Raw genomic sequence first — 12664 nt, forward strand, 5'->3', positions numbered from 1 at the left:
ATGGCGGGTACTGTGTAATTGACAGTTTTGTTATGGCTACTAAAGAACTAGCACACTAGGTAAATAAAAATGATGGCTAAATTGTACAAGTTTCATAAACTACTGAAATATTTAGCAGTACTATCAGTATGCAGTTTGTTACAGTTTATTTATGTATGCAGTGTAAAAGCAACAATGTTGTAAAGAAGGAAAGAGAAAATGAGAACAGGGAATAAATTGATGACATACAAAGTGTGTGTTGCAGCCACCTGCCGCTGTACTAAATTGTATTTTCGTCGTGTTTTGACATACTATTTAGTATACAAGTTTGTAGTTTGGAAGGTAGCCAGAGACAGTGACCTAAATGTTTCTGGAAATGGGAAAACTTTGTGTGGATGTGAAATGCTTGGCAACCTAAGCCTAAAAATATTTATGTGCAATTTTATTTTTTTTTAAGGTTTGTAGGAATTTTATTTCATAACATACAGTTGTGGTCAGAAGTTTACATACAGTGACATGAATGTCATCTTGGGTATGAATGTCATGGCAGTATTTGGGCTTTCAGTAATTTTTGAACTGTTCTTTTTCTGTAACAGAATGATTGTACAACATACATCTTTAATTAAAAAAAAGAATTTGGTGCTCAAGTTTTAATTTTCTTTGGGTTTTCTGAAATCAACACAAGGTCAAAATTATAAATACAGTGTCAAAAATTTACATACACTCACTTAGATTATTAATTCAGAGGTGCTGAAACTTCCAAAATGTTTCTTATCTTGCCAAGGCCAAGGTCTCTTAACTTCCTGTTAGTGATCATGATCGACTACAGTTGGTAGCTTCTCTGTGCCTTCATAAAAAAGGGTTTGTTTACAGCACTCACTGGATTGACCAACAGACAGCAAAATGGAAAAGTCCAAGGAGCTCAGTGCAGATCTGAGAAAGAGGATCGCAGACATACACAACTCTGGAAGGTCTCTTAGAGCCGTTTTTAAACAACTGCAAATTCCAAGATCAGTTCAAACAATTGTATCCAAGTTATTGTGAGGTGTAGTCACTTTGCCAAGCCACTTTGCTTCAAGAAAACCCAAACTGTCACCCTCAGCTAAAAGAAAATTGGTTTGGATGGTCAGGAACAACCTGGGAACCACCATGGCAAAGCCTTGCCATTAACTGGAAGCTGATGAATCACTTTCTACAGTTCAGATCACCATGGATTAAGAGGCTGCTATCCAAGAAATAACTCCCTGCTCCAAAATTGACACCTTCAAGCTTAACTAAAGTTTGAAGCTGACCACACAGACAAAGAAAAAGCCTTCTGGAGGCTAGCTGTATGGTCAGATGAGACAAAGATTGAGTTGTTTGGCCACAATGACCACCATGTACAGAGGGACACTGTACCAGCTGTTGGTGGTAGGATCATCATGCTCTGGGGCTGTTTTGCTGCCAGTGGAACTGGTTCATTGCACAAAGTGGATGGAATAATGAAGAAGGAGGACTACCTCAGAATTCTTCAGCATAAACCATCAGAAACTTGAAGACGACTTGGGACTTGGGAGTTACAACAGAACAATGAAACCAAAGACACATCAGAGCTGGTTGTGGAGGATAAAGCAGGCTAACATTAAGCTTAAAACAAGTCCTGACTTCAACCCTATTGAAAATATATGGACCATGCTTATAAGTTGAGTCCATGCCAAGAAAAAAAAAAATGTAATTGAACTTTACCAATTCTACCATGAAGAGTCGGGAAATACCCAGCCAGAATTCTGCCAGAAGCTTGTTCATGGTAAACAATAATGTTTGGTCAAGGTGAATCTTGTGAAGAGACATTTTACCCAAATATGCTGTATGTATATTTTTGACCCAGTATGTATAATTTTGACCCTGTGTTGATTTCAGAAAACCCAAAGAAAATTAAAACTTGTGCACCAAATTCTAGTGTTTATTTTTTTTAATTAAATATGTATGCTGGTGGCACGGTGGTGTAGTGGTTAGCGCTGTCGCCTCACAGCAAGAAGGTCCTGGGTTCGAGCCCCGGGGCCGGCGAGGGCCTTTCTGTGTGGAGTTTGCATGTTCTCCCCGTGTCCGCGTGGATTTCCTCCGGGTGCTCCGGTTTCCCCCACAGTCCAAAGACATGCAGGTTAGGTTAACTGGTGACTCTAAATTGACCGTAGGTGTGAATGTGAGTGTGAATGGTTGTCTGTGTCTATGTCAGCCCTGTGATGACCTGGCGACTTGTCCAGGGTGTACCCCGCCTTTCGCCCGTAGTCAGCTGGGATAGGCTCCAGCTTGCCTGCGACCCTGTAGGAGGATAAAGCGGCTAGAGATAATGAGATGAGATGTATGCTGTACAATCATTCTGCTACAGAAAAAGAACAGTTCAAAGAAATTACTGAAAGCTCAAATATTGCCATGACATTCATATCCAAGATATGATGTATGTAAACTTCTGACCACAACTGTAGTTATGAGTATATTATTTAATTAGTCTGCTTTATCATGAAACTTTGTTTGGTTTGGTCCCTCTCCCCCCACCCCGATTTTCACCTGAATTTAGATATGGCCAGTTCTCCCCCACCAGACAGGTTTCACCTATCACACGACAGCCACCAACCAGGGAGGTCAAAGGCTATCATGTGCGTCTTCCGATGCATGTGACACCAGCTGATCACATCTTTTCAAACTGCTGCTTATACAACATTAGGGGGTATTGTAACACACTAGGAGGAAAGTGCTATCCACCCACTTTTGTGTGCATGACCTCACAAATGCCTATGATTGGTTAGTGTCACTGTAATTGATGGGAGAGAGATGCCACTCCTCCTGCCCTCAGAGCACAGGCCAATTTTGCTCTTTTAAGGCCCAGTCCCACAATACTGATAACTATAACAATAACTATAAATAAATCAGTCCCCTGCAGTTTATGTGGTTGGTGGTCACACCAGACCAGTAATGATATCTATAGCCCAGGCCTGGGTTTATCCATATCAGTGAGATTACTTCTGGAGAGATTTTCCAGGCCTGGACCTGATCCGATAAAACATCTGACCAATCAGATAATTGTTTACATGTGACGTTGTCTGAACAGGTATTATTTTTCTCCGGGCATCTTTATACATCCTTGTTGCATCATGAAGTCATGGAATAGGGATTCACGGAAAATAAAAATATAATAAAAAGCATGGATCTTTTATTCACAGATATGTGATTTTCCATGAAATATCAATAGCAAATTAATAAAGTAAATATACAAATGCAGGTAAGATATTTTAATCATGAACTTCGGCAGTCCAAACAGTTAATTGTTTTAGACTTCTTAATTTTTTATCCGTCATGCATCATCCGTATGAAATCGGTAACCAATCTATACTGAAACGTCTGTGCCCAATTTGTAAATTATTAGCATCTCTGATGCATCTGTATTAAAATCCATAACCACTCCATATTTTGTATCCTTTTTTATTATATTTCCATAGTCTGTGACCATTCCATATTATATCAACCACCGGAGTGTGTGCATGGGCTGTTTTGAAGTCCAAGCTGTACAGTATGACCCGGAATAATGTGCTACTACTCGGGAAAAACTTCCATGACTCTTCCTAAGTTGCATACATTTATTTACCGGAGTGGCAGGACCAAGCGATATTATAGTCGGGATTATAGTTGTGGTGTGACTGCTCCTGATTGGAACTAAATTCAGGCAGAGGTGTAGTCATAGTTGGAGTTATAGGCATAGTTATAGTTATCCGTGTTGTGGGACTGGGCCCTTAGGCTCCCAGCCACTGATGACTATGGCATCATCAGGATTGGAAATAGCGATTGCTTGTTTTTTCTAATATTTTCCATGAAGTACTTTGAAACTTTTCTTAGACAACGTAGTATCGTTACTTCAAGTTCAAGTTCAAAGTGTTTATTGTCATATGCACAGTAAGGACATGTCCTCTTGTACAATTAAATTCTTAGTTTGCTGTCCACCATGAATGCCAATTACAAATAAATAAATAGGCGGAAGAAATAATACAAAGTAAAGGCAATATAGTACAAAAATAAAAGCAAAGAAAAGCAAAAGCAAACAACCAAAAAAAAAAAAACCACCCAGTATAGTACAAAATAAAGATAAATGTAGTGCAAAATAGGTAGTGTAATACAAAAGTAAGGCAATGATCAGATGTAGCAGCAGAGGGGCAGTAATGTGCGAATGTGCAAACAAATGTAAACAGATGTAAACAGTCAAGGAACAGCAGCAAGAGGGGCAGTAATGTGCAAACAAATGTAAACAGATGTAAACAGTTAGGGACAGTTTACAGGGAGGTAATCCATGGTTATAGACCCATGTCAGCTGTTCAGGAGTCTGATGGCGGTGGAAAAGAAAGAGTTCTTTAGTCTGACAGTCTTACATTTCACACTTCTGTACCTCCGGCCTGAGGGTAGAAGTGCGAACAGTCTGTGCTGGAGGTGGGTGGGGTCTTTGAGGATGGAGGCAGCTCTCCTGTGGACTCTGCGGTGGTAGATGCTCTGCAGAGAGGGCAGTGGAGTTTTGGTGATCCTCTCAGCAGTCTTCACCACCCTCTGCAGGTGTTTGCGGTCCATAGGTGTAGTGCTGCCATACCACACAGTGATGCAGTTGGTCAGGATGCTCTCAGTCATGCAGTTGTAGAAGTTGCTGAGGATCTTGGGCGACATACCAAACTTCCTCAGCCTCCTCAGAAAGTACAGTCACTGTTGAGCCTTCCTAACCAGCTGTGTGGTGTTAAGTGTCCATGTGAGGTCCTCACTGATGTGAACACCCAGGCATTTGAAGCTGCTCACCCTCTTCACCTCAAGCTCCCAGATGAACAGTGGCCGATGAGGTCTCCTCTCCTTCATGTCCACTATCATCTCCTTCATCTTTTCCATGTTGAGGGTGAGGTTGTTGTCCTCACACCATGATACCAGACTGGCCACCTTCCTCCTGTAGGCCGTTTCGTCATTGTCAGTGATGCGTCCTATCACTGCGGTGTCGTCCGCGAACTTCAGGATGATGTTGTCCTTGCGGAAGGTGACACAGTCATGGGTGAACAGAGTGTAGTTAATCACAGGTTTATATTAATGCACCTGCTCTAATATATTATGTTACTGTATCATCACAATCATTGACATGGTAATGTTTACTTTCAGGAGATTTCAGGATGATTTATGTGACATTTATGGAAGGAGTCTCCAGTGTCAGTGCTTTGTAACAGTCAGTGATGGGTTTCCCTAAAGCCTCTTAAAGGGGAACTGAAGGCAATTTTTTTTTAATTATCAAAATTCTATTTATCTCATTTTATAAAATGTAGGAATGCATTTTTGATAGCTATTTTGTCAGTCACTGCTATAGCAAGTTATGAGTGTTCGAAATATGCTATGTAATATATCAGTCCATATGTCAAAGCAATGGCCGTAAATGAAATTCGTTGAGACCTGTGCAAGACATTGTAGGACGGAAGTAAAACGTACAGCGGAAATCAAAGTGACCAACATCTGCCAACGTTGTCAAAAGACACGCCCTCTTTCGAATGCCGACATAATCAAGCCGGAAGTTTTCCGGGTTGCCATTTTGTAGTGCTGTCCAAAACCTTAGTGAGGATTATGTGGGAAATGTGCTCAGTATAATATGTACTGTATTTATCACAAAAATACATGCATGTATTTAGTATTTTAAAAACCCACCAGCCGCCTGACCTGTCACGTTTTAATTGTGCAACAGTAATGATGTAAATACCAGCACAATGGATGAGTCCTTATCCTGTCATCTTTCTAACTCTTCTCTACTCCACGTTGGTTCGAAGTCATATGGAATAATCTCCATCACTGATGAAGCTGGCAAATCTCGAAATTAATCTAAATAGGAATGATATGGCGATCTAGCCACTGTATAAGCAGTTTTCAAAATGGCGGCACTGACACTTCCCGTTTGAAGTCTCGCACAAGTCTCGTGAAGATCGCGCGGATAAACAACGCCTGCCGTGGACCAAACAAACTACATTCAACATGGCTAAAAACTGAAAAGGATGATAAGTGTTATAAAGATTTAGGCACTGCCTAAAAGCGGAGCTCCCATCTGTTTCTGGGTTGTAGAATTTTCTTATATCATAGCCAGTCTCTTTTGTTTTATTTCTTTACTGGCGAGCACTGGCCACTAGGCGGTGTGTATGACTGGTAATTACTAACACTGGCCACTAGGCGGTGTGTATGACTGGTAATTACTAACACTGGCCACTAGGCGGTGTGTATGACTGGTAATTACTAACACTGGCCACTAGGCGGTGTGTCTCATCTCATTATCTCATCTCATCTCATTATCTCTAGCCGCTTTATCCCAGCTGACTACGGGCGAAAGGCGGGGTACACCCTGGACAAGTCGCCAGGTCATCACAGGGCTGACACATAGACACACACAACCATTTACACTCACATTCACACCTACGGTCAATTTAGAGTCACCAGTTAACCTAACCTGCATGTCTTTGGACTGTGGGGGAAACCGGAGCACCTGGAGGAAACCCACGCGGACATGGGGAGAACATGCAAACTCCACACAGAAAGGCCCTCGCTGGCCACGGGGCTCGAACCCAGACCTTCTTGCTGTGAGGCGACAGCGCTAACCACTACACTACCGTGCCTAGGCGGTGTGTATGACTGGTAATTATTAACACTGACCACTAGGTGGTGTGTATGACTGGTAATTACTAACACTGGCCACTAGGCGGTGTGTATGACTGGTAATTACTAACACTGACCACTAGGCAGCGTGTATGACTGGTAATTACTAACACTGACCACTAGGCGGCGTGTATGACTGGTGTTACACGGACAAACCACAAAAAATCGACTCGATGGGTTTACCATTTTTTCTTAGGTATGGTGCTCCGCTCGGGAGCTCCGCTATAATACGCCAATATGAGTCACGATATAAGGTTAATAAAACCAAAAAGATAATTGAATAACATGTTAATTAAGAAATAAAGCAAGTTTAAAAATGACTTCAGTTCCCCTTTAACACTAAGAGCATCTTAACTAGGAGAGAGAGTGTTCATTGTGCTGCTCGCTCTACCATTTAACAATGATCTTTGTGCTACAATGCTTTTGGGAAACTCAGTCCAGAGCGGTAACATTGTTCCACAACATTAAAGGTACCAATAAACATACAGTATAAAACATCTTCAGACAATGTGCTGGTATTTAATTCATTAAAATTTGTTGCAAAGTGATGTGGTATAAGAGGAAGAATGAATCATTTTGGGATGTATTATTTTCGGAAAATTAAGTAATATTAGCTCCAGTTCATCACACCACCTTGTTGTTGATTACTTTCCTAAAAAAAAAAACATCACTCCAAGTACCCATTACATGTGAGATTGGCTATAGCTTTTATCTGTGGGATTGATTGATGCTCTTTTGATGACATCATCATTTTGTTCCTACTTTACTGTGATAAGTGTTTGAAAAATGTATTTACATTTTTTTAGATAGAAATGGACTTTGACTTTATGTATTCCTTCTCCACTGCTTATTTGGAGTCTCTTCATGAAAGCCTCTGTCATTTTTTTCATAATTAGTTTCCTAATCTTAACTACTATAGCCTCTGAAGTTAATTTGTTATAGACCGCAAAAGAGAAAGCCATGTTGGTCCTTTCAGTAGAAAGATTTCCAAATTATTGAGTGGTTTGTGTTAGGTGTGGATAAACAGGGTATACATGATGCTAACTGACCTCATGTATGAATAAGAATTAGCCATCTGCTTATGCTAGCTCATCACTTAACCCCAACCATAGAAACTGAAGTGACATTTTTTCCTGTTCGCTCTGCCTTTTTTTTGTATCTCCAATTATCAAACATAATGGAACCTCCTAACAGCTTTTTATTTGCAACATTTTAGCAGAGAAACTAAAATTAGTCGAGTGCCTGCGCTGCGTTTGAGATAATTGGGAAATGGGTATCAAATGAAGTGGTAAATATTTAGTATCAAGAAGATGGCTCAACATTTAAATACTGATATTTACGCTTATATTATTTCCTTTTTCCTTTTTATGCAACCAAAGGTTTTGGCACCCCTGGCCGAATTAGATATTTTGGTGATTTTTTAAGTGAAAAAAAAGCAGCAAACTATTAAAAAAAAGAATATTTTCTGCAAATGTTAACGCACAGTAAAATAGTAAGTCAATACTTAGTAATACCCCCTTTTGCCAATGTTTCAGATCTACTTACATATATTCAGTGATGTTCGAGTCAGGATATCAATCACATAAGTTTTTGCCTCCTGGTTAACTTCCGGTTTCCAAGTTACGGGAAACAATCAAAGATGGCGTCCAAGCCAAGTACCCGTCCATCGTCATCTTGTGGAAGATGTTCAACACCTGACCATGTTAACGGACGAGAACCAAAATCAAAATTGAGATATCAAGAAAAAATATATTTATGCGATGGATTGGACCTCTACAGCTTAAAAAAAGACGGACTTTTCAAGCAATTTCAACAACTTTCTGGACATTTCTAATTATCTCGTAGTCCACTCATCATTTTACATGAAGAATCAAATGAAAGCTTTCCAGAATCTTAAGGCTTATAATTTTTTCATTTGTAACTGGATTCATGATGTTGGAATAAGACTTCCAAAGGACAATAATTGTCTTATTTTTTGTGAGGGTGAGTAATGTAAGCCAAAGTGTAGTATGTGATTTGAGTCAGAGTTGCTGTAGGCATTTTTGCAACGATAACTTACATTTTATTTCATGGCATTTCAAACATAGCTCAGACTTATGAATTGACATCATTGGACAACCTGAAAAAATACGTAACTGAGTTTCAATCGAGGCCGACCTATAAAATAATTTCATTGTTTCATCACCGGTTTGTTTTATGACATCCAAAATGTAAGAAAACTAATTTAACATTAGAAGTATTGATTTCAGATAAATAAAGGTGATAGATATATGTACCTTTAACAAGATGATTACTGCAAACACGAGCATGTGGACTCTTGATTCCTTTTGAACACAGTGAAAGGTTTGTGAGCCATTTTTCACTGTGTCTTTTTGAGATATTTTTCGTTCTTTCACCCTTGTGCACAACTTCTCTTGGTATCCTATAATATCGTTTGTCTTTTTCTCAATTTGATCGGTTTGAACATCCAAATACAGAACAACAACCTAGCATATTTGAAGGCAAAACACAAAAAACTACTGCAAAGCAGCTGTCAACAAATACCATGCCCACCCGTCAGCTGGAAATCTGAATACGTAATAAGGCGGATCACTACAAGAAGTGACGTCTATGCAAATAAGGAATTGTGAAGGTCATTCCAAAAGCTTCAACTTGCATTTCTAGAAGTAGTTCATTGTGGGTAATGATGTATCTGTTTTTTATCATTGTTTTTGCTGTTAGTCTCTTTCGTGTTAGTTTCTTGACTGATTGTGTCATATTTACTGGAATCCATTCTTCCATTCTTCCTGTACTCTATTTCCTGTGCCACTGCCACACAACCATAAAGCATAACAGATCCACCTCCATGCTTAACATCTCGCAAGCTGTGCTAGTTTCTTTCTTAATCAAATGCTACTCCTTTTTTTTTCTCAAAACATACCATTGGTGATTGTAGGTAATGAGTTCCATTTTTACTTCCCCAGTCTACAGCACTTGTTTCCAGAATGCCTCTGGCTTATCTCGATATTGTTTTGCATACATTCGGCTTTGACTTTTCTGATGAGGTCACAAGGTGTCTTTCTGATGACTCTTCCATGCAGATCATGTTTGTTCAAACAATGCTCCACAGTAGAATAGTGCACCAACACTTGTGTCTCAGCTCAATCTTCTTTCAGGTCCTTAGTGTCATGGTATGGTATGCCAGTCTGCCCAGCATATGGGCAGTTCTATTTGAAAGTTTTCTTCATCTTCCAGATCTTGCCTTGATGTTCCCCTTAACTAGCATTTTTTATTGGTATTGTAGGCGGTGAAGTTTGTGCTTTGATATCTTTTTTTTATCCTTCCCCTATTTTGTAGGCATCAATTAGCTTTAGTTTTTAAACCCCCGGTTAAATGCATAGAGGAACCCATGGTTGTTAAGTGTTAGCATAAGATTGGAAAAGTCAGCAAGTGGAATTGTTATTACACATGATCATTTTTGACCTACCTAATGAGTCCTAATGAGTCTCCACTTTTCACTCTTTCAGGAAAGAAAAAAAAATACAATCAATCTTGTAAACCACAATAAAATGAGTCTACCAAATAACATCTCTCTCTGATGTGATCTCAGGCTTGCCAGGATTGCTTGGTTCATCCTGATACCTCTTCAGCTTGGAACGTCTGCTCTTCTGAGTCATGGTCTGCTCTGTAGGTGGTCCCACATGAATGCTCTAAAGATTTGTACTTCTCCATAAACAGTTTCTGCCCAAGCCTAACTTGCTTCACCTAGATATTGCTGATTTGGACCTAAGAACTCCTGCTGTAGTCATAAAGACAGTCTTGTGCTCATCCTAATTTTTCCACCATTTGATGTACATAATACTGTGTAAGTAAAGTTTGAACAATAAAACAAAAATTATGTTATTGTGACAGAAAGGTTATTTAAACTAAAAAGCAGATTTTTTTAAATTTTTGGGGGGCTTTTTTTCACCTTTATTGGATAGGACAGTGTAGAGACAGGAAATGAGCAGGGGAGAGAGACGGGGAGGGATCGGGAAATTACCTTGGGTCGGAATCAAACCCGGGTCCCCGGATTTATGGTATGGCACCATATCCACCTGAGCCACAATGCCCCCAGAAAATTGTTTGTTGCCCAAGTATTCAACTCCTTAGATCAATACTTGGTAAAACTATCTTTGGCTGTGATTCCAGCTGCATCTTTCAGGATATGTCTCTTTCAGCTTCGTACATCTGGATCCTGATCGTTTTGCCTGTTCTTCTTGGTAAAATTGCACAAGCTCTGTCAGACTGAATTGAGACTGTTGGGGAACAGCAATTTTCAAGTCTTTTTAAGTCCATAGATTCTGATATAGGTAGAGGATTGATGACTGAGGGCTGGGCTTTCACTAAGTTAGTCTAACACAAGAAGTCTAACAAAAGACCATAATAACTACCTGGCCAAAAAAGTTCTTGTACTGACTTCAGCTTTGATTATGGGCACATTCACAATGGCATTGTTTCAAGAACCTTTTGTAACATCACAACATTTATTTCCAACAATAGTTACATTATTTTTTCACTGAGCACTTGTCTAGATGATGGCAGAGATGAAACACTCTGTCAGATTTTCTTCAGAACATCCCAAAGATTTTCAATAGGGTTAAGGTTAGGACTCTGTGGTGGCCAATTCACATGTGCAAATGGTTTCTCCTTCTTTGTGAACCACTGTTTACCACTGTGTTTGTGCCCTAATTTTATGTTCATGCCATCAGGAAAGAAAAAAATACATTGATGTGATAACCTGGTCATTCAGTACATTCAGGTTGTCAGCTGACTTACCACATAACGTTGCTGAGTCTTGAACTGACCAACTAAATCAACCCCACATCATAACACTGCCTCCAGAGGCTTGTACAGTGGCCACTATGCATGATGGATACATTGCTTCATGTGCTTCCCTTCTTACCCTGACATACCCATCACTCTGGAATAGGGTCAATCTGGACTCATCTGACCACATGACCTTTTTCCATTGCTCCAGAGTCCAATCTTTATGCTCCCTAGCAAATTGAAGCCTTTTATTCCAATTAGCCTCACTAAGAAGTGGTTTTCTTATGGCCACACAGCTGGTTAGTCCCAATCCTGGTGATTATTTTTTTAAACGATTTGACTTCACCAAGCATTTAAGTGATCTCTGATCATGGTCAGTCAAGAGTTATTTTCCAACCACATTTCTTCCACAAAGTTGACAGTTCTCCACTGTCCTTCCAGGTTTTAATAATGCACTGGACAGTTCTTTACCCAATTCCAGTCATTTCAGCAATCTCCTTAGTAGTTTTCTTTGCTTGATTCAGGCCAATAATTTGACACTTCTGAAACAGAGTAACATTTTATTATACAACCTTGGGATATGTCTTCTGACATGATTGTTAAAGAAATGAGAAGGTACTCACTGCATCATCTCATCTCATTATCTCTAGCCGCTTTATCCTTCTACAGGGTCGCAGGCAAGCTGGAGCCTATCCCAGCTGACTGCGGGCGAAAGGCAGGGTACACCCTGGACAAGTCGCCAGGTCATCACAGGGCTGACACATAGACACAGACAACCATTCACACTCACATTCACACCTACGGTCAATTTAGAGTCACCAGCTAACCTAACCTGCATGTCTTTGGACTGTGTGGGAAACCGGAGCACCCGGAGGAAACCCACATGGACACGGGGAGAACATGCAAACTCAACACAGAAAGTCCCTCGCCGGCCACGGGGCTCGAACCCAGGACCTTCTTGCTGTGAGGCGACAGTGCTAACCACTACACCACCGTGCTGCCCCTCACTGCATCAGTTCAGGTTAAAATAATTGTTGCCAGCTGGACTATATTAATCACTGCAATAATGATCCAATTAAAGGCTCTTAAATGTTTGGTTATTAAATCCAAATGGCAAGTATTTTTGGACAGGCAGTGTATTTAGACCTTTTGAAGACCTATTATGGTAAACTGGAGGCGATGCTACTATTACTTATGAGCTACATTAGCCTTG

General features: G+C 40.1%; 1 long non-coding RNA gene across 1 annotated transcript; it reads right to left on the bottom strand.

Annotated features, from left to right (window-relative positions):
• Positions 1-4110: 4110 nt before the first annotated feature.
• On the bottom strand, positions 4111-8886 carry LOC132884518 (uncharacterized). Its single transcript, XR_009654470.1, has 3 exons — positions 8723-8886; positions 8209-8357; positions 4111-5007 (listed from the first exon to the last, which is right to left on the bottom strand). It is a non-coding gene; the product is annotated as an uncharacterized LOC132884518 (long non-coding RNA).
• Between the last annotated feature and the right edge of the window lie 3778 nt (positions 8887-12664).

Source organism: Neoarius graeffei, chromosome 4, assembly GCF_027579695.1.
Source record: "Neoarius graeffei isolate fNeoGra1 chromosome 4, fNeoGra1.pri, whole genome shotgun sequence".
Classification (NCBI taxonomy): domain Eukaryota; kingdom Metazoa; phylum Chordata; class Actinopteri; order Siluriformes; family Ariidae; genus Neoarius; species Neoarius graeffei.